The sequence below is a fragment of the Bos indicus x Bos taurus genome, chromosome X (genome assembly GCF_003369695.1).
Source record: "Bos indicus x Bos taurus breed Angus x Brahman F1 hybrid chromosome X, Bos_hybrid_MaternalHap_v2.0, whole genome shotgun sequence".
NCBI lineage: Eukaryota > Metazoa > Chordata > Mammalia > Artiodactyla > Bovidae > Bos > Bos indicus x Bos taurus.
Window position 1 is genome coordinate 7175516 of NC_040105.1, and position 26967 is coordinate 7202482.

General features: G+C 46.3%; 1 protein-coding gene across 1 annotated transcript in view; it reads left to right on the forward strand.

The window, feature by feature from the left end:
• Window positions 1-254: 254 nt before the first annotated feature.
• WWC3 (WWC family member 3) overlaps window positions 255-26967 on the forward strand; it is a 109688-nt gene continuing 82975 nt past the window's right edge. Inside the window, exon 1 of the mRNA XM_027533344.1 lies at window positions 255-425. The gene's annotated coding sequence lies outside the window, so the exon portion shown is untranslated. The remainder of the gene's footprint in view (window positions 426-26967) is intronic.

A 26967-nucleotide genomic window follows, 5' to 3' on the forward strand; every position in this document is an offset into this window, starting at 1 on the left:
CGGGCGGAGGATGCACCGGGCGCGGCGGGCGGGTCCCCGCGGCCGCCCCCGCGCCCCGAGCGCCGGGCCTTAGTGCTGGCGGACGAGGCGGCGCGCGTGGGGCGGCCGGGCGGCGGCGGGGCCCGCGCCGTCATGCCGTGGCTGAGCGGCGGCCGGCGGCGGCGGCGGGGACAGCCCCGCGAGGCCCCGCGGGAGCCACCGCAACCGGCGCAGCCCCCGCGGGAGCCGCCGCCGGCCGCGCCCCCCGCCGCGGTCCCCGTGCCCCCCGCGCCCTCGGCGCCCTCCGCGCCGCCACCGCTTCGGGCCCGGGAGAGCGCCGAGCTGCCGCTGCCTGCCGGCTGGGAGGAGGCGCGCGACTACGATGGCCGAGTCTTCTACATCGACCACAACACGCGCCAGACGTCGTGGATCGACCCCCGCGACCGGTAAGGGGGGGAGCGTGGGCTAGGGTTAGGGCGCCCCATACCTTGGGCCCAGGGAGAGGACTGAGGACCCGGGGGGCCTCCGGGGTCTGGGCGAAGATCGTCCGTCCTCCGGGCCCAGAGAGGATCCGGGCGCCCCCACCCTCGGGACCCTGGCCGAAGATCGAGGCTCCCCCTCTCCCGGCCTCGAGCCCCTGGTGTGCGGAGCCCCGGCTTCCACCGCGGGACGAACACTCTGACTTGGTTCCCTCACGTCACCCGCTGACCGATGCCTGGGAGCTGGGCGCCTGTAATTTCCTCTCCAGGGGCTGATGGATGGCCATCTTCCTTTTTCCGCCGCAGTCTCGCCCATCCCTGCCGGGCCTCTGCGGCCCACCGCCCCCGACTGTGGGCCCACAGGCGCCCCTCAGCCCCGCGGTGGCCAGATGAGCTGTCATCTTGTAGCACAACCGTGCGTCCCAGCCTCGTGGTGTGGGTTCCTTGTCTGGCGGCTTCAGCCTAGTTTTCAGCGAGGACTGTGCCAGATGGGACACTTCAGAGTCTTTGGAGTAACCATCAAACTGGGGTGGTTACTCTTCAGCGCCTTAGAAAGTGACTTCAAATTCTAGTTGAAAAAGCCTTGTGTACTGCGGCCAGAATGGACTATGATTAGACCCATATGCTTCTGGGATAAAGGGAAAACAAGAGTTGAATTTTAGGTTTCCTTTCTGTGCAAGATCTGAGGAGAGCCTTCAGTTGTCTCATTATTCATGTGAATGAATCCCCCGGAGTGAAAAACCGATGCTTCCGAAAGCAGTGCTAGATTGCCACTGAGTTTCACGTAATGACTTTTTCGGTAACATTTTGTTCCATTGCCTGTTGGTTTCAGTGGTTCAGCTGCTTTTGGGGAGAAGCATTTCGGGATTCTCTTGAAACCCAGGGATTCCAGTGATTATCTGATATCTTGTCCTCTCTGGAGCAACTTCTCTCCAGGTTGGGCCTGAGTACCAGAAAGGAAATACTGCAAGCTTCCCAAATGATTTTAAGACTTGAAAAGGCCCAGCGTGGTGATGGGCTCTTACATCCTCCTACCTGCACAGGAAAGGCAGCGCTACATGGCACTGGCCTTTGAAAATAAACTTTTCAGGAGGGAAGCTGCTGAATTATTGTTTGAAGATTTCTCTAGGTTCAAATAGGGGAAGACAAAGAAAGGCAAAAGGCTCGTGGTTCCCTAACATTCTCTTTGAACCTGGCCAACTTCTGGACTCAAACTCAGAGAAATTATAGCACAGTTTATTGGCTTAAAAAGGTGCTTCGTTATTTTGAAAATCAGGTGAGATCATATTATAATTTTAACTAAAGCCTAGAGCCACAGCTGTCTGATCAAGCCTTGGAAGGTTCTGGAGTTGGTAGAACTGCTTTGAATGTGGTGCCCTTCTATGTTCTATGTCTGTTAAAAATCCAAACAACTGGAAAATGAACCAATTAAAAGTACTGTTTTGCTTAGAAAAGGTGAAGACCCATTTTATGAAGATAATATAAAACAGTTGTGGTCACATTGGAGTGTAGATTCATGAGGAAAAGTATAAATGCAAAAATTTTAATTTTATTGGCACAATTCAAGACATAGGTGAGCTGACCCACAGAAGACAGCTGGTAGAAACTTCCTTTCTGTGTATTTCATACACATTGCCTGCGTTCCTCTTTCCAGAAAGCTGTGTTACCGAATGACATTTTCATCCTTTTCAGACATCACTCATGCTACAAATTTTTAAAAAGTCCAGTTTCTAATGCTCAGAGCGTCGATGGAGTGAACAAAAGTGGATGTTTTGCATTTTTTTGTAAAGTAAAAACATGTGTACAGTTTTATGAGACATTGTTTTTATAGTGAGTGAAAATTCAGTAGGGGACAGCTTGCACTTCAGCTCCCATAATACCTTGCCCGAAATATGTATGGAATGTTCAGCAAGCCACAAACATTTAAGTGGAGTCTACGAAAGGGTGTAAATGCTGTAATAGTCATTCTCCTTCTTCTTTCAAAACAGAGTCCTGCCGATTTTTATTAGTGACTGGTTATCCTTTAAGGTTGTGATTGATTTTTATGATATGGAAAAAATTGTGTGTTGGAGCACAGCATTTTCTCCTTGTGTATCTGACACTTAAAACCCTTTTTGAGTCGAGTTTGATTCACACGACCCGAAAACGGTATTCAAGAAATGAAGACTTTACCCAAACAGCTTCCAAATGGAAAACTGTCAGAAGAGGCAAATAAATAGGTTCTTAAAGACAATGAAATTATGGAGAAATAGATGAATGTAGTTGGTAGGTGAAGATTCTTGCTGACTGAAAGCATTTCATATATAATTTATGAAAACTGTAATAGCATAAAATATGCTGCTGTAAGCAAGGTAACCGAGGGCCAAGGGTTGTGAACAAACTCTTCTAGAGTTGTACAGTAATTCCATTCAGTGTTGTGTCTAACAGCATTTGTATTGCCAGCTCAGGGCATGTTGGTGAATTATTGTAGCTGTACTTTCTTTTTCACGTTACAACAAAGAGGTTGCAAACCTAGGGAAATATCTTTACAGATGTGGTTACAGATGTGTAAAAAAATCTCAGTATTTTCAAAACAGAATTCTTTAATTTTTAAAAAATTAATTAATTTATTTTAATTGGAGGCTAATTACTTTACAATATTGTAGTGGTTTTCGCCATACATTCACATGAATCAGCCATGGGTGTACATGTGTCCCCCATCCTGAACCCCCTCCCACCTCCCTCCCCATCCTATCCCTCAGGGTCATCCCAGTGTACCGGCCCTGAGCACCCTGTCTCATGCATCGAGCCTGGACTGGTGATCTATTTCACATATGGTAATATACATCAAAACAGAAATTTTTTAGTTGGATTATGAACACACTGCAGGTTTAAATTCACTATCTCTGCAGATCAGTACTGTGCATATAATTTTCATAGTTTTCTGGGAGTCATACCCCAAAACTTTGTTTAAAAATAAACAGTTGGAACTTCCCTGGCATTCCAGTGATTAAGACTCCTTGTTCCCAGTGCAGGGACACGGGTTCGATTCCTGGTCAGGGAACTAAAATTCCACATGCTGCACGGTGAAGCCAAAAAAATCAAATCAACCAGTCAATAAAGTTAATTCACTGTTTCTGTGACTGGTATTTTCTGTGGGTGAGTTGTGTGTGGTTTACATTAGTGGCACATATGTATTCCACATATATTAACTTGGAGGTCAGTGGCCACTTTATAAAAAGGTATTTACCATTTAGATGGAAAATACGGGAAGAACTTTTTTGCCTCTCTTAGAAAAATTCAGTGCCTTTGATGGTTGTATATATGTCTGCTTCTTTTGACGTTGTATTGTTATTAACCTTTAGATGGACTGAGCGGTTGAAACTTACTGTTCTGTTTTCCATAGCTCAGTTGGGACTGTACATTACTGGAAATGCCAACCTCAGGCACTTTAAGAGTGGTGGACATAGCACATTTGAGATCAAAGCAGAGTATAAACGATCAGGATGATGGTGGCAGGCCCAGATTATATTATGACAAAAGCTTTTAGGTATCCATTTGTTCACTAGCTGGGGTTTGACCTGCGCCACATGGAGAAATCCTGTGATATATCAAAAGTCCTTTGAACAGGCTATTGCTTTAAAGAGAAAACAATCCATGGTTCTCGAATTTTGCCAGGTTGGAGCCCCACATAACAGGGCCAGATGACACCATTGCTGTCTTCTTAGAACCTGTATTCAGTGTTAATTAATAGGAGGTTTACTGTATTTTGGGCTTCCCTGATGGCTCAGCAGTAAAGAATCTGCCTGCAATCCAGGAGACACAGGAGGTATGTGTTCGATCCCTGTGTCGGGAAGATCCCTTGGAGAAGGAAATGACAACCCATTCCAGTATTCTTGTCTGGGAAATCCCATGGACAGAGGAGCCTTGCAGGCTACAGTTCATGAGGTTGCAAAGAGTCGGACACGACTGAGCATGCACTCAACTCAACTTAGTATATTTATCCCACAGGGTCTATTTTGGGATTATTATCAACTTTGTGATAAATAATGATTTTTCCACTTTTCATTCTTTAAGATTATAGGTGTGTTTGTGTGTGTGTGTGTATTTGTATATACACAGAGGAGTGTCTTGCTTTTAAATCCATAAAGAGGGGACTTCTGTAAGAATCTTCTTCCATTTAGATTATCAACAACCATTTCTTGATTTGTTCTTGGTCTAATATCTTTCTTTTTTTTCTTTAAGAAAAGTGAGTGGAAAAGTCATTCATTTCTAAAAATAGCTCCCGGATGTTTGGAAATCTCTAAGTTTCCTTTTCTTCCCTGTCGCTCTGATTTTGGAAGTGGAAATTGTGTTTCCCCTTCTCCCGTAGGTTCTACTGTAGAAACCCGTGGGTCAAGTGACGTGTTAAAGGTCACTTTAACACTTGAGCCCAGTGAGCTCTTCTTGCCCAGGTCCTTTTGCTATTTGGCTGCCTTTCCAGTAAATTCAGTAAAAGTAATCTGATGGAATAAAAGCAGAGCTAAAATTTCCTGAGTTCAGTTATTTTCATTTAAATCCAGTCAAATGAAGTAATATTTATAGGTTCTTGGCCTCCTGTGTGCTAGGATAGTGGATGGAGACCAGGTTTGTGTGGGAGATGGGAGACCCAGAAAATGTAGACAGTGGTGGTTGCCAGACACCCTCAGCAGAAGGTGGTGGCTTCTGAGAAAAGGAGGTGGCTCACTAGAGCCTGGGAGTTCTTTATCCTTGTCCATTGTCTCCTAGGTTGAGTGTATCTCATGCCAGTGCTAAGGAGCACTGGGGATGAGAAGAATGCTGCGGACAAGGAACTGCTAGGTGTTTGAAATAAGGATGGGAACCGGTTAGCTTGACTGACCCAGAGTCTTTGTGTTAGGCAGGTCAGGCCCAGGCAAGACCACGTGGAGCTTGAATCCTCCAGCTTTGGGCTTCAAAGAGCCAGGATGGCCTCTTTCCTCTCCTCATCTTGCATGTGAGGGCCACAGCCAAGGGGTACGTCCCACCCACTGTGGGAGGAACTGGGACTTGAGCTGAATCTTCTGACCATGATCCAATGCTCTGTCACAGACGCCACCCCACTGCCCTGTCCCTATTCAATTTGAGGCATCCTGCCTCTCTTCATTCGTTTGTTGGCTCATCCGTCCATTCATTCAGTAACTGTTTCACAGCCTCCCCATCTCAGGCACCCTTCCGGGTCCAGGAAGCACCAGTGGCGAGCACCAGCAGACAGGTGCCTGCCTCCCGTGGGGCTCACATGTGCTCATGTTCTATTTACCCTGAGGCCTCACTGTGTTCTTCCTGCCTCCTGCTTTCTTCCCGCTGGGGTCCCTTGGGTCTTAGGACATACGAGGGGTGCTGCTTGTGGGCCACACACTCCAGGGCACTGAAAGCCGACAAAGGCTGCGTGAGCTGTCAGTGGGACGATGATGGAACTGAAGCCCAGGGGCTTGCCTTAGTAACCTTGCTTCCCAGAGCCAACAAAGAACGCGTCTGTCTGACTCCAGACTTGAACCGAAATCTACTGTCTATACCTTCCCCTCCCTTGGCTCGGTAACCGTGTGCCCCCTGTGCTATGTTCGATTCCCCTGGTTACTTTTATCTTATATTCATTGTTGTTTGATATTTAACAGACCTCCTCCCTACCCCTCCCACCCAGATAGAAGAATGGCGCTCCAGAGATGTCCATGGCCTAGTCTCCTAAATTGATTAATGTTACCTTCGCACAGAAATGGCCTTGGTAGGTGGGATTAAGTTAAGAATCCTGAAATGAGGTGATCATCCTGGATTATCTGGCTGGGCTTAGGGTAAGCAGAAGAGTCCTGACCAGAGGGAAGCAGAACACTCAAAGTCAGAGAAGGAGATGCGACAGCAGAAGCAGATGTTGGAGCTGTGTGGCCAGGAGCCAAGGAATGTAGGCGGCCTCTCAAATCCGGAAGAGCCAGGAGGTGTATATTTCCTTCGTGCTTCCAGATGGAATGCGGCCCTGCCAACACCTTGCTATTGGCCGAATGAAACTGATTTTTGACTTCTGACCTCCAAAACTGTGAGACGGTAAACATGTGTTGTGTTAAACCACCTGCTTTGTGGCAGTTCCTCACAGCAGCAGTAGGAAACTCCTGCACCCTGTGTGTTGTTTTCCCAGAGAGAATGGAAGGGTCTGGTCAGCCTGGTGTTGTTTGATAAGAGCCGCATGGGCTGAGGTGTCCTGGGTGCTCAGGGGCTGCTGGGCCAGGCATTTTACATCCGTTTTTCTCCCAGGCTCCTCACAACACCCCTAGGAGTCCTGTTCCTTGTGAATGGGGCCTGGAGTTTCAGTCATGTGAGGCACCAAGTCCTGCTTGATGAGCTAGCCACGTATAAGCGATGGACAGGGTGCACTTCTGAGAGAAGAGGGCAGTCAGAAATTGTCAGAGGTTTTCACAGAGGCTGATGGACCTGAGCTAGAGATAGTCAGGGCTCTTGGATTAGAAAAATTGAGGATTATGTCAGAGAAATTGTGACGAGACAAGCAGTGTACAGGACTTAGCCAACACTTGAATTAAGGCAGGGGAAACCAGGAGGTGGGGGATGTCAAAGGAACCTTTTTTGCTGACACCTTAGGAGTAGTTGGGACTCAGCAGGGGCTGGGGTGGAGGCCTCCTATTAACCCCACTATCAACCATCACTATTTTTGCCACCATTGTTGATGATGGTGTTATGTTCAGTGATTTGGTTATGTAGAGAAACAAGTGGGGTCATTCAGCGTGCTGTACTGCTGATAGACAGGGGCCTAAAGGGTGTCCAAACTGAGCAGGTATTACTTTAGACTGGGGTTTTGGAGCCCTGGCACTGTAAATGTTTCAGTTCAGTCACCGAGTTGTGTCCAATTCAGGCTTCCCTGTCCATCACTAACTCCCAGAGCTTGCTCAAACTCACGTCCATTGAGTCAGTGATGCCGTCCAACCATCTCACCCTCTGTCGTCCCCTTCTCCTCTCGTCTTCAGTCTTTCCCAGCCTCAGGGTCTTTTCCAACAAGTCGGTTCTTCACATCATATGGCCAAAGGATTGGAGCTTCAGCTTCAGCATCAGTCCTTCCAAAGAATAGTTGGGACTGATTTCCTTTAAGATTGACTGGTTTGATCTCCTTGCTGTCCAAGGGACTCAAGAGTCTCCTCCAAGCTGTGTCTGTGAATGTTTAGGGGTGGGTAGTCCGTTATTGTTGGACTGTCCTGCATAGTGGAGTATAGTTAACAGGACACCTGGACAGGTTGCAGCATTTCTGGTCTCTCTGCTGAATGCCTGCCAGTAGCGCACCTCTCCAAGTCACGGCAAAACCAAAAGTGACTTCAGACATGACCAAGTGTCTGCCAGGGAGCCAGGTGGCCTAATGAAGATGCTCAGTTGTGTCCATCTCTTTGTGACCCCATGGACTGTAACCCGTCAGGCTCCTCTGTCCATGGGATTCTCCAGGCCAGAATACTGGAGTGGGTTGCCATGCCCTTCTCCAGGGGATCTTACCGACCCAGGGATGGAACCCATGTCTCCTGCATTGCAGGTGGATTCTTTACCATTTGAGGCACCAGGGAAGCCCTCACCTACCATAGAACATACCATTTTAAAGTGCACCATTTAGTGGTTGTTCATACATTTACAAGGTTGTGTGACCACCACTGCTGTGTGATTCCAGAGTAGTTTCATCGCCTCAGAGAGAAAGCCTGTACCCATTAATAGTCATTCCCTATCTCCCCATCTCTTGGCAACACGAGTCTGTTCTCTGTGTCTCCAGATTTGTCTGTTCTAGACATTTCGTGTACGTGGAGTCATGCAGTCTGCGGACTCCTGCGTCTGGCTTATCTCACTCGGCATCATGTTTTCGAGATCTGTCCACATCGCAGCCTGGATCAGTGCTCCATTCTCTTTCCTTGCCAAATACTGTTCCCTGGTGGGGCTGCTGCCTTGGAGCAACCCACCTGTCCAGGTGTCCTTGCAGGATCTAGGAAGTAACTGTATCTTTAATTCGATGAATGTCAGCTCCTAGCTGTTTTACTCACAGAAAAATGACCATTCCTCTGTTTACAGTGTCAAAATATAAACATGACCTTGTGTACTCGGTGGGGGAAAAAAAAAAAAAAAAGAGCTCTCAGACTGGCTGTGATCAGCTGTTGTCTGTTCTCATTGGTCTTCTGCTTGTTTTGGCTCCTTGGGAATGGGGAGCAGGCTTCGCCGCTGGAGATGTGCACAGTCTCAAGCTGGCTGGGAGCTTCAGGAATGCTGGCACCTCCGCACCAGGGCCAGGTAGCCCTGAGTTTTAAGCTCTCCTGGAGATTACAATGTACAGCCAGGAGTCACAGTGTAGCCCCAGGGCTAGTAGAGAAGTGAGGCATAGGAGGTGCTGATGGTTAACAGAATTAGGGGACTGGGTGCATTTATGAATTTTTCTTTGCCAGTTGGGCAAAGATGGTCATCTGTCTCATTCAGAAAGAAGAGAAGGTGCCCTCATCCTGTGCCTCATTGCTTGCACGACTGCAGGACCTTGCCTGTTGCGTCAGGGACCAGGCTGTGTCACTCCAGCCAATTCACCAGGGCTCCAGTCTCCAAGGGGTGGGGGAAGCCTGGCATTCAGAGAGCAGCCCAGAGATGGTCTGGCTGCAGCCAGCCATCCTCGCCCCCTCCCCTCCACTGCCCTGTCCAGAAATGCCCCTCTTCAAAGAGGAAAGGAAAGATTGTAAAGGGTGGTGGTGGGAGGGGGTGGTGCTGGCCTGACGTAGGCCCTTCTGAGGCCTGTGGTACTCATTTATGAAACTTAACGCACTTCATGGGATGGACCAACTTCAATGCCAAAGGAGGGAAAAGCTTGGTAAAAATTAATTGCTTGACATCCTAGTGACCAAAGAGCTGCCTGATGGAGTTTTTCTTTGCAAGCAGCTGTGCGCACTTCTCTCCTGCAGACCAGCCCCCCCACCCGCCACACCCCAAGGCTCTTCGGGCGCTGTGCTCTGATACACAGGTGTGCATGCCTGCCCTTTAATAAAATGTGCAGGCCCTCAGGGACCTTGGGGTGTTTTTCTATGACATGGGGGACCCACTGAAGCATTCCTTCCTGCCTTATTGGAATGACACAATGTGGAAATATGCAGAACATGAGAAACTCCCCAGCTGCCCCCCTCCCTGGTAGAGCAGCATGATAATAGCTTGCTGTGTGTGGCTTTTTCTCCACCTGTGCCTAAGTGTATGTGCACAGGCCCAGATCTTTGTTTCACAACTTTACATAAATGCAATATTGCTGTCAAAAAAAATTATTTTTCTGTGACTTGCTGTTTTCATTTAACACTATGTCTAGATGCTCTTTCCACCGTCAGATTGTAGAGGTCTACGACCATGCTCTAAAAAAACTTGTTTTTATTGAGGTAGCATTCACAAAACAAAATAACTCATTTAAAAATAAACTACTCAGTAGCACTTGGTACATCATCAGTGTTGTATAGCCACCCACTCTATGCAGTTCCAGAACATTTCCATCAGCCCAGAAGGAAACCTTGTGGCCATGAAGCAGTGGCTCCCCATCCCTCCTTGCCCAGCCCTGGCAACCACCAAGCCACCAGTCTACTTCCTGTCTCCGGATTTACCTGTCTGGGCTTTTCATACAGGTGAAATCCTCTCTATTTAATTCTGTACACATGGCTTCTTATGTCAGGCTTTTCTCACCTCACCTAATATTAGTGAGGTTCCTCCACATTGTAGGGACCTGGTTTTGTGCTTTTGCTCTTAATGCAGAGGACACACCGTCCTGTGATCCTGAGGGCTGCCAGGTGAACTTTGCCCACAGGAGCTGCTGTCACCCTTTAAGAAAAATCAACCGAGGGTCAAAGAAAAGAACATCTTAATTTAGGTTTTAGTTTGTTACTTTGAGAAAGAGAGAGTCTAAAATATTTCACATTTCTTTTTAAAATTAGGCACAAGTAGCCAGAAACGAGCATGTGGTAGGATTTTTAATAATCTAGATGTGCCCTGTGAGATGGAGGATGAAAAGTGTTAGCTGCTCAGTCGTGTTCGACTCTTTGTGACTCCATGGAAGGTATCCCGCCCTGTCCGTAGAGTTCTCCAGGCAAGAATACTGGAGTGGGTTGCCATTCCCTTATCAAGGGGATCTTCCCTACCCAGGCATTGACTTGGGGTCTCTTGCATTGCAGGCAGATTCTTTACCATCTGAGCCACCAGGGAAACCCCTGATGATGGAAGATAACACATAATTAATATATCCTAGCCCTTTTCCTCAAGGTAATGCAAATACAGCTGGGGAAACAAGAAGGACCTATAGAAAATAATAGGCCAACAACGCAGCGGTTACCAGCCTGCTGCCAGGGTCGGTGGCGGGGGCAGTGAATGGGGGGAAGACGGTCAGCCTTGAAGTCAGAGAATCTCGAGGGTCCAAGTACACTCCTGTGCCTTCACCATGCCCCCACACAAGTCCCTGAAGTTCCTTGTGGGTGGATTCTCTTACATGTACGAGAACAACAAGGCTTGTTGTCAGTCGCTGAACTGATGGCTGCCCCTGGGAGGTCTTAGGACAGGGGCTGGCAAACAGCAGCCTACAAGCTGAATCCGGCTGGCCACCTGTTTTTTATACAGCCTGCCAGATAAGAATGGGATTTCCACTTTTAATTGGTTGAGAAAGAAAGAAGAGTGATGTGGATTTCAAGTCTGTGTCTATAGATAAAGTTTTATTGGAGCACAGCCACACTCACGTGATTAGTTATTGTCTGTGGCGGCTTTTACCCTTTAAGGGCAAAGTTGAGTCTCTGGACAGAGACCTTGTGGCTTGCAGAACTGGAAATATCTACTGTCTGGCCCTTGATAGAAAACCATTTGTGGACCTCTCAGGAGAATACTGGGTCTAATCAAGGTGACTATTAGTTACTGGGGGTTGGGTGGGCAGGGGTGGGGCGGGAGACACAGGATAGGAAGACCCCTGCAGGAAATAGGAAGACCCCAGCAGGAAGTCTAACCAACCAGAGAAAAGGTGCTCAGAATCATAAAATCCAATGAGGGACCCTTTTGTTACATGAACCCTCTCAGTAGAGATTTTTGTCCTCCCCCACCTGCCCCAAGGATGCTGCATCTAACTGTCATAAGACAACCAAGGCAAGTTAGATTAGATTATTTAAACAACATGCCTATTAAGACTACAGTTGACCCTTAAACAACTTGGGTGTGGACTGTATCAGTCCATCAGATATTTTTTTCAGTAGTGAACACTACAGCACAGAACTGTGGATACACAGGGCTGACTATAAGTTATATGCAGATATTCAACTTTGTGGTGGCTAAAGAAAGTGAGTGAAAGTGCTAGTCATTCAGTTGTGTCCGACTCTTTGTGACCCTATATGGATTGTAGCCTGCCTGGCTCCTCTGTCCATGGAATTCTGCAGGCAAGAATACTGGAGTGGGTAGCCATTCCCTTTTCCAGGAGGTCTTCCTGACCCAGGGATTAAACCCTGGTGGCCTGTCATATACCCCAATACAAAATACAAAGTTTAAAATTGTGGGGAAATAAAAGAAACTAAGGTTTCAAGGTACAAAAAGTTTTAGTTCTTGGGAGAGTTCAGATATGGGACTCTCATTCTTTTGTGTTCCTAGGTAAGCAAGAGCCCCATTCTCCCATCTGTGCTCTATGAACTTGCATGGTCTTTAAAGGCCAGTTACAGGAATTGTGAATTGTGTGCATGCGTATCTGTGCTTGCTCACAGCTGCTTTCCACCTTCCCTTACCCTCTTCACAGACCTGGAACCACAGAAAGACCCCTTGGGACCCCACAGCTACTGATCCATGATGTCCAGAAAGGCAAATCCATCCAAGTGGATTAGTGGTTGCGTGGGGGTGGAGTTAGGAAAGGGGAGTGGGAACCAAGGGTATGATTGGGGTGATGGAAATGTTCTAAAATGTCCTAAATGTTGTACATCTAAGTAAATTTACTAAAAATCATTGAAATTATACATAAAATGGAATGATTTTAGGGTTCATAGATGATACCACAGTCAAGTTGTTTGTAAAATTCTTTTAAAGTAGTCTTATTTTTAAATTCAGGTGGTTACCTTGTCTTAATAGTTGAACAGACCAGGCTACATAAATTAGGCTGGCAGCCTCTAACCATGCAGAAGGCTTCTGGTTTTCTCAAAATGTTCATACAATGATTCCAGACACTTACCAAGAAGCCACATGTTAACATTGCCCAGGAATTTGACTGACTGTAAGGGAAGAGTACCACCAGCAACAGCCTGATTTTACTAGGTTAAAAATACAGTTGATTTCACGAGGCAACTGACTCTTTCATTCAGAGGGATTTATCTTACAGAAAGACTTCCTAGCACTGCTGTCCATTTTAGAAAAGTTGATGTGGTATGTGATTATGTGTCAGTGTTTGGGGTGAAATGAAATTTGTGGATGAAGGACCAATTGATACTTGGCGCTTTGGAGATGAGCATTTTTATCTTTCACATGTTTTTGAAAGAACATCTTAAAACTGTATTGTATGCTTCTTATTTCTTCTTGGATTTACTACAGTGTAACATTTTCTTGATAGTTAAGGTTTGTATGCCTGAACATGGATAATCGTGTGTTCTTGGAATGTACCAGTAACCACAGAGACCACTCAGACGTGGTTAGCCTTGATTTTAGGCATGGATGGTCTTGAGTTTGACTTAAGGCTCTATTGTTTCATGTGTGCCCTAAGGCAGTATTTGGAGTCTCTGAACCTTGTGGTTTCTTCTTTCAGAGATGGGGACACTAAGGTCAATGTCTAGTGTGTAGTAGACACTCACATTTTAATTGTTCTTGTGGTCATACTGAATAAATAGTCATTCAGTTTAGTGATTCTTCATCTTTTCTTTCCTGCCCATCAAAATTTCCTCCTTCTATTATGTCACTTATACTTTTGAGTTGCTTGCTTCATTTTCTTCTCCTTGTGTACCCCTGGTGACCCACCAGAGTAAGGACAAGTGCTCAAAGAGTGCATGATAACTTTTTTCTCTCTGCTTGGAGCTGTTCTTTGCATTCCCTTGGTTTTGTGGCTGGGAACCTGAAGTTGCTAGAAATGAAATGTTACGAAGAGGTTAGTACAGAGCCATCAAGCTTTGTGGGTACAGGGCTAGGTAGTACTGGGGGAGAATAGATACATGTATATGTACGGCCGAGTTCCTTCACTGTGCACCTGAAACTGTCACAGCATTGTTAATCGGCTGTACCCCAATACAAAATAAAAAGGAAAAAAAGGGGCTAGGTAGCAAGTATTTTAGGCTTGGCTGGCCTTAGAGTCACTGTTGCAACTGCTCAGCTCTGCTTTTGTGGCTAAAAAGCAGTCATGTGTGCATGCTAGGTCGCTTCAGTTGTGTCTGACGCTTTGTGACCCTATGGACTGTAGCCCGCCAGGTTCCTCTGTCCATGGGATTCTCCAGGCCAGAATACTGGAGTGGGTTACGATTTCCTCCTCCTGGGGATCTTCCCTACCCAGGGATCAAACCTGTGTCTCTTATATCTTATGCATTGGCAGGCAGGTGCTTTACTGTTTGAGACACCTGGGAAGCCCAAAAACAGTCATAGGCAATCCCTAAATGTGAACGTGCCTGACTGTGTTCAATAAAACTTACTTACAGAGAAAGGAGGCAGGCTGGGTTTGGCCCTTGGAACCTAGTTTGCTGACTGGTGATCGACATCATGCTTGTTTGTATACTGTGTTAATACCACCGAAGCTCTTACATCTTCAGCTTTCGTTGTAGTTGTGTTAGCTTGGATACAGATCTGAAAACACCCCAAATATGTACAGAAATTGATTTCCAGGTAGAGATGTCATGTTGTGGAATTTGGTCTTTGTAATATTCAGTGACGTTAGAGGTTTTACAGATTCACATCACATGGTGAGATCTTGTTTCATAATCAATAGACACGTAACATTGGACAGGTATTAAGAATTGAGAATTAAGAAGTTGGGCTTCTCTGATGGTCCAGTGGTTAAGAATCTACCTGCCAACTCGGGGGACATGGGTTCAATCCCTGCTCCGGGAAGGTCCCACATGTGGTGGAGGAGCTAAGCCCATGTGCCACAACTACTGAGCCTGTGCTCTAGAGCTCATAAGCTGCAATCACTGAGTTCATACACTTAGAGCCTGTATTCCACAACAGGAGAAGCCACTGCAATGAGAAGCCCATGGACCGCAGTGAAGAGTAGCCCCCGTCGACGAAGAGTAGCTGCCAGCATCAGCACAGGGGAGCCAGGCCTTTTGCCTGGCTTGTACCAGGTTTGCCAACAGGGCTGTGAGGAATGCCATGGACCAGGAACCGCTGTGCAGCAAATGTGTTTCATTCCTATTATTTTAGCAGTCAAGTGGTGCATTTTTAAAGAGTATGTCTTTAAAAAAGATTTACATATACTTTTGGAATGCTCATATAATATTGTCAATTCTTGGGTTTAGAAATGAATTATTGTTACTTAAAAAAAAAAAAAGGTGGATAGTTACTTTCTAATGACTGGGTGGTTTGAGATCGAAAATGATGAGGCTGAAGCCCACGGCGGCCAGCTCTGTGGAATTCTTTCACACTGTGACTTTCCCTCAGGAAAGGCACGTAGTCGACCTGGCGGCGCCAGGTTATGGATGGACTGACTGCTTTGGAACGCATCTCACATAGATCATTCTGATTGATCCGACCGAGGTCAACCACGATTGCCATCTCAGTAATCTCAGCACAAGGAGCCAAGACGCCAGAGAGCAAGCCTCCCCCACCTCCGATATTACAAACCTCCAAAATGTCACCATGCAGATGGCATATGGACAGAAATGTCAAGGATTACCAAGAACACCTCCTTGCATTCCCATGTATTGAGGGGGAGAAGGACAGAGTACCATTTGCATTTTAAGTGCCACTGTGGTGGCCAGAACCAATACTTCCCCCAACTCTGTCTTGGGGCTTTAGATGTACTTTCCATTTTGAAATAAGACCTCATGTACTTATTTTACCTTGAAAATGATTAATAGAAGTCTTTTTCTTATGCTGTGTTTTTATCACCTGGCTCCTTTAAAAATACAGATCACTAATAAAGTTCTATATAAACGTGTAACTGATCAAATCCTTGTTTTTCCTGAGTCATTGTCAGCATTTCAGTTCTACTCTAAATCTAGTGCCAGTGCAGTAAATATTTGGAATCTAAAGTCTGCATTTCCTTCAGATGGGCTAACTTTTATCTGGTTATATAAAGTGGAGAAACACAGACTTTCTTTCCGTCTGTTTTGAGGTGCTTAGTAGCCACTCGGTCATTGGCTGGTATGGGCGTCATCCCTTTTTACACCCGTGAAAATGACACCGTCGCATGTCCCTTCAGGGATGAGTGCTACTTTTGTCATTTTCAGGAAAATCATGTACATTAATCCCAACCAGGTTGTGAAGTAGGAGGAAGAACTAAGGTTTTTCAGGCAGTTCCACCTCCCTGAGCTGCGAGATGAGTTTGGAGTGTACTCTCCAGACTCGTGGATAGTCCAAGCCAAGTTGGATTCCACAGGAGCCCGTCATGGATTGCAGACCAGAAAACATGCCTGTGCATCTTTCCTCTTTCCCCTGGCCTTTTTTTATGTTTCACTGGTGTTAGATTGCTTTACCTCTCCACCTGGAGTTAAAGAAGGTGCCTTGACCCAATCCAAACTACTGAAATAGACAAAGAATGGGAAATTTTCTGAGAAGCAAACCGACGACATAATGGTACCGCAGGCATACAAGTTACTGGAATTGGTTTTGTGAAGCAGTTGGCTGATACTGTTGGCAAAGCTGGGTTTTTTTCCTTACCAAAAAGGTAGCCCTAGATTAAAGTTGATTGTTCCCATATTAAGTTCTTTTTTCCTCCCTTGAAAGTAAAGGTAAAACAGAAGTATAACCTTGAGACTGTTGTTCTTTTGATCATCAGGTCTTATTATACTTCCTGGAAAGATGGATCAAAGGCAGAACTTTCCAGAAATAGGGATAGGAAGGTGCTGGAGAAAAAGTTTTAATTGTAGTGCATTTTGTTTATAAAGGAGCCAATGAATACTGTGTACAATGGTCCATCATGGAAACCACCTCCACTTCGGTGGAATTGTGCAATGAAACAAAACCTCACATCTCCAGTCAGGATTTCTCAAGCCAGATTTCTGAAACACCTTCAGGAATTGTCACAGGGAACACTGTTGGAACATCAGACGCTTGAAGCCACAAGGCATCATGCCTGTTTCAACAGAGGTATTGAGCCTCAGGCTTCCATAGCCATTACAGCCTGTATGCGGGGCCATTGGCAGTCGGGTGGCCTGATGATGTCTCTGACCATGAGTATCAGCCAGCTCAAGAGTTAGATCATTCTTTCTTTTGTTGAGCTGGCCTGGGCGGCAGCTTCTGCTTAACCTTTCCCTCTGGTCCTTGTCAGCTCTCACTAGGGTCCATTAACATTTGCCTTTATTTGGCTGTCCATAAGGAGCTAAAGCCTCTGACTGTGTGAATCAAACTGGAAAATTCTTCAAGAGATGGGAATACCAGACAACCTGACCTGCTCCCTAAGAAACCTGTATGCAGGACAAGAAGCAGCAGTTAGAACCAGACATGGAACAACGGACTGGTTCCAAATTGGAAAAAGAGTACGTCAAGGCTGTATATTGTCACCCTGCTTATTTAACTTACGTGCAGAGTATATCATGTGAACCGTCCTCCTCCAGGGGATCTATTCGACCCAGAAATCGAATCTGTATCTCCTGCATTGGGAGGCAGATTCTTTACCACTGAGCCACCAGGGAAACCCACAGACATATCAAAGCTTCATTCCTTTTCAGAGCTGAATCCCATTTCATTGTCTGAGTAGAGCACATTGTGTTTACCCCTTTCTTTGTTGATGGGCATTTGGGTTGCTTCCACCTTTCGGCTGTTGTGAGTGGTGCTGCTGTGACACTCAAGTATCCACTTTCAGTATTCTTGAGTGTATACCTAGGAGTAAGATTGTTGGGTCATGTGGTCATCTGATATTTACCTTTATGAAGAACCATAGAACTGTTTTCCACAGTAGCTGTATACCATGTTACATTACAGAAGCAACGCATGAGGGTTAGTTTCTGCGCATCCTTACCAACACTTACTGTTTTCTGTTGTTATTTTTTGTTTGCTTTTTGAAAAAGTGACCATCCTATTGGGTGTGAAGTGGTATCTTGTTGTGGTTTTAGTGTGCGTTTCCCTAATGGCTCAGAATGATAAGGCTCTTTCCATGTGCTTACTGACCAGCTGTATATCTTGGAGAGATACCTGTTCAATTCCTTCATCCATTTTTTGCCCATTTGGGTTGTTTGCCTTTTTGTTGTTGAACTTTAGGAGTTATTTATATTATTGTGAATGGGCTTCCCCAGTGGCTCAGTGGTAAAGATTCTGCCTGCGATGCAGGAGACACAGGAGATGCAGGTTCAATCCTTGGGTCAGGAAGATCCCCTGGAGGAGGGCGTTGCAAATCCATTCCAGTACTCTTGCCTGGAAAATTCCATGGACAGAGAATCCTGGCGGGCTACAGTCCATGGGGTTGCAAAGAGTCGGAAACGACTGAAGTGACTTAGCACACAGCACATATATTATGAATACTGAACCCTTGTCAGGTATATGATTTGCAACTGGTATCCATTTTTGAAAAGTTCTCCTGGTGAGTTCAGTTAGCAACCAGGCTCAGGAACCACTGATCTGGACCAGGGATTCTTGGTGCTACCTCCAAACACCTGGGAAACTTTCTGAAAATAAAAAAAGTGCAGCCCTTTGCCCCCTATCCAGGGGGTTCTGATAACCCCTCTTTCCCCCTCAAACAGATAGCTACCTGGTGAAATAGTAGTTTAACTAAGGTTACTGACAACCTGGCTGCATGCTCAGTTGTATCCACCTCTTTTGCGACCCCATGGATTGTAGCCCTCCAGACTCCTCTGTGTATGAATGGACTGGTGTCATCAAAGCAGAGAATCCGGCAGGTCTGTAGAAGGTCAGCTGGCATCAGCTACCTATTTCCTGTTCTCCAGAATATTCTGTGCAGATAGTTTATATTCTGTGGGAACTTGAATAGAATTTTTGTATCTTACTGTTGTGTGAAAATTGTATAAAACTCAATTACATCAAACTGGTTCATAGTGCTTTTCAGGTCCACTATATCGTTCTACTTCTCTGTATGTTCATTCTATTAACTTTCGAGAGTTTGATATTGAAACTCCACCTAAAAATCTAAATTTATCTACTTAAAAAATCATTGTAATATATAGGGGAACTATATATAACTTTGTTCTGTATTTTCCAAGTCTCCTGTACCTGTAAATGTGTTATCACAGTTTCATAATTCAAGAAATAAAAAAGAAAGAGAAAAAAATTCAATAAAAAATAATATTCTGTGCACAGCCATATGCTCACTCACATCATAGGATGGCCTGGCCTCCCTGAAGTACCACCAAGACTTGTATTGTCAGGCCTCTTGGGAGGTGACATTTCATCTGCCTGTTTCTTCTCTGCCCATGGGAAGGGCACCTCAGCTCGCATGTGAGATGCTGAGCTGTACACTTATTATCTCCTTCCGATTTCTTCTCATCCAGAGCACACTATTGGTGCTTGCTTGCAGCATTTCTGCTTTAATCAGGGTAATGTGGAACATTGTGGTTGTCTACTCTGAAGAAAGATTCTGTTGTCAGTCTGTTTTCCCCCTACCTCATGACCCGTGCATTTTCATTGGAAGGACTGATGCTGAAGCTGAAGCTCCAATATGTTGGCCACCTGATGCAAAGAGCCGAGTCACTGGAAAAGATCCTGAGTTGGGAAAGATTGAGGGCAGGAGGAGAAGGGGGCGGCAGAGGATGAGATGGTTGGATGGCATCACCTGGTCAATGGACATGAGTTTGAGCAAACTTGGGAGATGGTGAAGGACAGGGAAGCCTGGCATGGTACAGTCCATGGGGTCGCAAAGAGTCAGATACGACTGAGGGACTGAACAACATGACCCCTAATTCTGAAGGAGCCCGAGAGCTTGGCTCAAAACTGAGAAGGTGGGATGATTGTGGGGTGGTTGGTGGAGCATTTTTTTTAACTTGTGATTTATTTTTATATATTTTTGGCTGCCCTGGGTCTTTGTTGCTGCTGGGGCTCCTCTCTAGTTGTGGTGCACGGGCTTATCATTGTACTGGCTTCTTTTGTTGCAGAGCACAGGCTCTAGAGTGGGCAGGCTTAGTTGTTCTGCCGCATGTGTAATCTTCACATGCTAGGGATCAAACCCATGTCCCCTGCATTTGATAAGAATCAAACCACAGATTCTTAACCACTGGACCACCAGGGAAGTCCGGCTGGTGAAGCTTTCTAGTGGAAGTTCTCATCTGATAGGAGGCTGGATGTGGGGGCAAGAGAGGGCACACTCCCTGGGGTTCTCTGTATCACAGAATCTCTTCTTCTGCTTACATGGAAGTGTCTCCCGCAGCATCCTTTATCACCCTGGTGGGTCCCGTCTTGTCCCTGGGTTCCTAGGGGCTGAGGCTCTGCCATGTTCTTCCTTCCTGTACCTTCTGTTCCAGGCTATCCCCGGCCCCCCGGCCCCCCATGTCTTCTGCTGGTCGAAAGTGACTTATTTCCATGCACACTTTGGGAACAACGTAGTGACTTGTAAGAACAGATTTTGATGGGCAGAAGAAAGGTCATCTTGAAAGGATTCAATTCCATAGAAGCACACATGTTTTATTAAATTCCAAGTTAGGGCACAAAGTATATTTAGCTTGGCAGTTTTTATAGGATCATTCCGCTCAAGTGCTTCATCATGGTCATGCTTAGAAAGAAGGCAAAGGAAAGCGTTTGGAATAATCTCCTGGCCATCCTTCCATCTCATGCTTATCACTTACTCTGTGTACCAATTTTAAAGCAACCTAGACGTCCATCAGCAGATGAATTGATAAAGGAGTCATGGTACATATAGACAGTTATTACTCAGCCATAAAAAGAAACACATTTGAGTCAGTTCTTATGAAGTACATGAACGTAGACTCTATTCTACAGAGTGAAGTACCTCAGAAAGAGGAAAACAAATGTGTATGAATGTATATATATGGAATCTAGAAAGATGGTCTTGATGAACCTGTCTACAGGGCAGCAGTGGAGATGCAGATGCAGAGAACAGACTTGTGGACACAGTGGGGAAAGGAGAGGCTGGTACTGATGGAGACAGTAGCATAGAAACATGTAAATTACCATATATAAGAGAGAGAGCCAGTGGGAATTTGCTGTTATGAAGCAGGAAACCCAAAGCTAGTGCTCTATGACAGTCTGGAGGGATGGGATGGGGTGGGAGGTGGGAGGGAGGTTCAGAGGGAGGGGACATACGTAAACCTGTGGCTTATTCATGTTGATATATGGCAGGAACCAACACAGTATTGGAAAGCAAGTATCCTCCAATGAAAAATAAATAAAGTAAAAAAATTGATGCCTGTTTTAGAATCATTGTCTCCTTCTGAAAAAGGAGAAACTGACCCTGGGGTGAGCGTGGCATTTTACTGGTTACCACGTGCAATATTGTGAAATGGTTTTTTTTTTTTTTTTTTTGAAATTTTTTTTATATTTTATTTTATTTTTTAACTTTACAATATTGTATTGGTTTTGCCATATATCAACATGAATCCGCCACAGGTATACACGTGTTCCAGGATGGGGAACACGTGAAATGTTTTAAGTCCATGTATTTGGCTGGCGCTTTCTCTTTCTCTCGTCTTTGCCAGCCTGCCCTCATCCCTCTTGTTTCCCATGCCTGGGCTGAATAAATAATTATTTGAGTTATAAAGATATTTTAAATGTTCTAGGTGTAGGACTCTCAGTTTGAGAAGCAGATGCTGATTAAAGTAACTGATCATGTTCCTTACTCTGTTCACCTCCCGACTTCCTTCTTCATGGAGATGCCCGCTACCTCTCCCCCCATACCAGATGGATGACTATTTACCTTTGAGAGCCATACTTATACGAGATGGCTCAAGCTCGTATAAGGATTTCAAGTGCTAATTATCTAAAGAGTATTTAAAAGTACTGCTGCTCATGCTCCCTGAAAAATCAGTGAGGTCTGACTTCTGGGGTGAATCTGGAAGTCCCCGGTGATCTCGTTGCAGCCACTGTGAACATCCACTGTCGTCTGGACTCGATCTTGTTCACAATAATGAATGAATGTTTGCTGATGATTGCAACCCCGTCATGAAGTTTTGGCAGATGAACCAGAAACATTAAGTTTTCTAAAGGGGAAAGAAAGGTGAAATAGCGAGCTTTTATATTGTTGTGTACAAACGCAAATGCTGTTGTATTGTTGTTCGGGAGCAGTGACTGGTGGTCAGGCTTTGCTGTTCTGCTGAATGTGAAAACCACTTATGTTTTTGTTGCATTGATTTCTTCCCTGAGCGTCCATCGCCCTCTTTGTGCCCCTACCATTGAGGGAGTTTGTCAGGTAGTAACGATTTGTTATTTATTTGCTCCCTGACTGAGCTAAATTCCTGGCGGAGAACTCCTGGCGCCTAGCATCTTAGATGGCTTTCCTGCAGTGAGTATTTAAACAGATGAATAGCACTGTACGGTTTTCATAGAGCTTCTCCTAGGGTGGGGTCCCCAGGCCCGCTCATCCTTAGCCAAGATCACACGCCTGAGACCATGAGCATCATTTATCCAAGCAGTGTGCTTGGCTCTGCATGGCAGGAGCTCCCTGTGCAGCTGGGACCATGTTCTGCCAAGGGTCTTCCCACTCATACATCTCACCTTGGCAGGGTGACTGCAGCCTCAAATACCCACCACTTGCTGGGTCCTCAACCAAACCGCCAGATGTCAGAGACAACAGGGAATGGTGGGCACTGTGGCATGCTAGTGGGTGCCCCTCCTCAGGGGATGGCCCTCGTCAGCTTTAGCCATTTTTGTCTTTGGGGATTATAATCTGCATGTGCCAGCTCTTCCGATTTTCAAGAAACTTAGAAATTCAGGTGTTTGGAACCAAATCTCCTGAGGTTAAATGCTGGAAATCCATTGGAGTTTCGGTAGATGACCCCAGGACTGTTACTGCACACCAGACAGAACGTCACCTGCAGGCTGAGTTGGCCCCAGGGCAGCCTTGGAGTCATGTCCTTCCAGCTCTTGCTGCCTGGTTGCCCTTCCCCTAGACAGAGAGAAGAGGAACCTGGGAAGAATTCATAAAAGAATGGAATACAACATTATAAAGCATCTATACCCCTATACTGCACCCCCTGGTATGGGATGCTGGGGCACAGATTTATACTGAAAAAAGAGGCATATTTTATTTAATTTATTTTTTATTGTTTTAATTATGAAAGTATGATAATACATCTACAGGAGACTTGAAAAATACAAAATTGTGTATAGTTCTACTATGTATTACAATTATTTTTTAAGCAGGTAAGTTAAGACGTTTAGTTGGAGTTTCAATATCAAGCTGTCGAAAAATAATAGAATGAATAGACAGAAAGGGCTTATTTTAGTGGTATGGACATACCACAGTCCCATCCAGCCCTCTACCTACAGTTGCCGCTATGTTTGGGTGTCTTCTCTAGCTCATCTTTTTTCTTTTTGTAAATAAAGAAACTAAAATGTGGTCATATATCAAGTAATTTTATACCCACTCTTTCTCCCTGATGAGTAGGCAAAGCACTTTCAAGTTATTACAGTGTCTTATTAAACACACGTTAAACATTATTCTGGGTAGGTCTCACAAGGAGGGGAATTCTGTTTTGCTGTTTGCTCCGTTGGGCTTCCCTGGTGTCTCAGGAGTAAAGAATCCACCTTCGATGCAGGAGACGTGGGTTCAGTCCCTAGGTCGGGAAGGTGCCCTGTCGAAGGAAATGGCAACCCACTCCAGTACTCCTGCCTAGAGAATTCCATAGACAGAAGAGCTTGGCAGGCTGTAGTCCATGAAGTCGCACAGAGTCAGACATGACTGAAGCGACTAAACCACCACCACCACCACCAGTATCTGCAATTGCCTGAGCAGAGCCTGGCATGTGGCAGGTCCCCAGTGACTGACTGTTTTATGATTGTTGTTGGGCAGTAGTTTATTGGATCCCATCCTATTGTTGGCCATTTGGCTTGTTTCCTTTTTCCTGTTATTGTACGTAGTACTGTGATGCCCCTCTGTATACATTAAGCTCTTCACCTATTTTAGATCTTGGCCTGGGTGAGTCTTTGTGGGGGAGGTGCTCTGTGCATTGTAGAGGGTGTAGCAACATTCCTGACTTCGGCTCTCCAGACTCAGTAGCACGTCCCCTCCACCCCTGTAACAACCAAAAGTGTCTTCAGACACTACCAAGTGTCCACAGGAGGCACCGTGACCCTTAGTTGAGAATCACTGTACTGGTAGGATTAGTGAACCAAAGAGTGTCAGTGTATTTTAAGATTTTGAACCTTAAAATATATGCTGCTTGGGGAAAATACTTCCTGAGCTGTTGTCTGCTGCTTCTCTCTATCCCTTTTCACCCAGTGTCCTTCCCATGAGACATCAGCGTGCTCCCCTGTGACTGTCTAGAGCAGTGCTGTCCAGTACAACATTCTCTAATGATGGGATGGGAATAGTCCATGTCTCCCTGTCTAGTATGGCAGCCACTAGCTGCACATATTTCCTGAATGCTTAAAACACGACCAGTGCAACCAAAGAATGAACTTTTCATTTTAACTAATTTCAGTAGCTAGCCACTTGTGGCTAGTGGCTGCCTGCATGGACAATGCAGGAAAGTTCCTCTCTAGGGCACCCTCAAATCACCCACCCTTTCTCAGAGTGGCCTCGCTGAGAGTCAAATCAATAGCAAATTTTGAGGTGACTTCTCCTTGATTGGTGTGTGGTTTGAGTTCAGCTCCTTCTTTTGTTACCTTCCAGCATCCCAGTTCGGAAAGCAGTCTAAGGAAATAAAGCCTAATTGAGACATGAAGGAAGGGGGCTGCCCCCTGGCCCCTTAAGCCTGCCTGGAATGTGTTTGCCTATAAGTCCTAGGGGGCCTGATTTGGGAATTCTGACTTGTAGGAGAGACCCGATAGGAAGATGGACTTTTCCCTTAACTCATTCCATTCTCTTCCTTTGCTAGAAGTTTCTTCCTCACTAATCTGTATAGATGAATTCATCTCCTCATCCCCCCTTTCTCCCTCCATCCTTCTGTTCATCATCCATCCATCCCTCTGTATATCTTTCTTTGCTTCCTTCCTTCCATTGACCCATGTACTGATCCAACTGTTTATCCATCTATCCATCCCTTCATCAGTCCCTTTGTCCATCCTTCATTCCATCCATCCTTTCCTCCATCCATCCTTCTCTCTGTCCATCCTTTCCTCCATCCTTCCATCTCTCCCTATCACTCCATTTCTCCCTCCATCCCTCTAAGCATAGTGCACTTCTACTATAGGGTCAGTGTCTGTGCCAGGTACTGAGGAGGCAGGACTTCTAGGATCCTTGACTTTGTGATGTGCACATTTCTGGTTGGGACATCTGAAGACACTTACCCTTTGATGAAAATTCAGAACAGAGTCTCAGGAGCAGGATTGCCCCTACTTGCAGTCAGATGGCCTCTGCAGGGAAAGGGGCTGGGGACCCTTGGAGTCAGAAGATGGGTTAAGGTCATCTCAGGGTCGAAAGCACTGGGCTGGTTTTGGGGAGGATAAGGCCTGCTCTTTGTGGTCTCATTCTCTGCGATTGGATTGCTGGGCCTTGATGCCCCACGTATCAGCTGGTAAAGAATCTGCCTACAATGCAGGAGGCCGGTGTTCGATTCCTGGGTCAGGAAGATCCCCTGGAGAAGTAAATGACAACCCAGTCCAGTATCCTTGCCTGGAGAATCCCATGGACAGAGGAGCCTGGCAGGCTACAGTCCATGGGGTCACAAAGAGTCGGACACAACTGAGCGACTAAGACTTGGGATGTCCCAGAGCCAGGCAGGCAGAGCCCATTGCTCTTCCTTGGTTTCTGGTCCTGGGAAGAACTCCTTCCTTCACTTGTGTCCCCTCTGCCATCATGAAGCAGACCCCAGGCGCATAATGGGAAGTAGCAATCCAGGGACCAGCCCCATTGACCTTCAGGGTGGTTTGGGGTGACATCTCCGAGCTCTAACCAGGTGGGCTCAGGTGCCGAGTGCTGGTGGCTTTAGGTCTAGGAGATGTGCACCAATAAGTAGTTAAAAAAACAACAACTTGTATTTCCGAAAAAGCATGAATTACTTGTCCTAGATGTAGCTTTCTGTTTTGGATGCAAGTGGGCCTTGTGTTTTTGCTCTCAGCAGCCAGCAGTCCTGCCCAGCCTGACCCCAGCTCCCCAGCCAGTGTCCAGCAGAGCATGTGCAGAGCCTCTGCCCTAGTGCCTGCAGTCTGGTGGGTATTTCTTCCTAGTTCCTGGACACTCTCCTCCAGCCCAGTAATCCCGGCCTGCCTTGCTCATGCCTGCGCTCCCTGCTGGTGTCTGCCCACCAGTGATGCTGCCGTAGAGGCAGTGATGCCCCATCCTGCCTCCCTGGGGAGTCTCGAGCCCCTGCGAGGTAGAACCTTTGCAGGGAGAATGAGTTTCCCACGGGGCGGGCCCACATTAGTGCAGAGGCGCACCTCCCCGCACCCCCTCCCCGCCCCCGAGACCTTCAGCTCCGTGTTTCCTGATGTCCCTGTGGGGGGAACCCAACAGGAACCCGGAAACAGTGGCAGTGCTGACTCCTGTTAGCCTTCCCACCTCTTCTCCCTCTTCCTGCTGTCCACTTTCCCTGTAGCCTGAGGGACTTTCCTCCCAAGAAGCAGATAGGATGTCCACGCCCCGCCTCCATTCCTCAGGCCTCCCTGTAGCTTGTGAACTGTAGCCTTGCACGCAGGCTGGGCCCATGCCTTCCAGCAGAAGCTTCCTTGTGACTCACCTGTTCTCACCCAACCTGCACGAGGCCTGGGCAGGTCCCCTGTCTTCCTTGGAAGATCAGAAGTGGCCTGGATGCTCCTTTCTCTAGAGCTGGAACTGGTCTTTACCCCAAGAGTTGGTACTAGGAGCGCTCTCGCCTCTTGCCCCTGGGTGGGGTGCTTTGGGTACAGGGTTCCCAAAACTGGACTTCCCAGACAGGCAGCATTTTGTGTATATATGAGGGCAGCTCTTTGGGTATATGTGTAAACACATTTTTCTAGGGATGGCTTGTCTCAGATTCCCAAAGAGATTGAAGAACTGAAAGAACCGAGAACTTGCCAGTCTCCACATCCTTAGCTGCCACGTATTCCTTCATCCGAGCTTGATGGGTGACTGAACACTTTAGATGTTCAGGCATTTTCCCTTCTGCTTTTATTCATGGATTCAGATGCTGATATGTGCGAAGGGGCATCTATGAAACATGGAATTCTCATTCCCAAAAGAAAACACGTTAAGTTACTGCTGAAGAATCCACCTGCCAGTGCAGGAGACATGAGTTCGATCCCTGGATTGGAAAGATCCCCTGGAGGAGGAAATGGCAACCCACTCCAGTGTTGTTGCCTGGAGAATCCCGTGGTCAGAGGA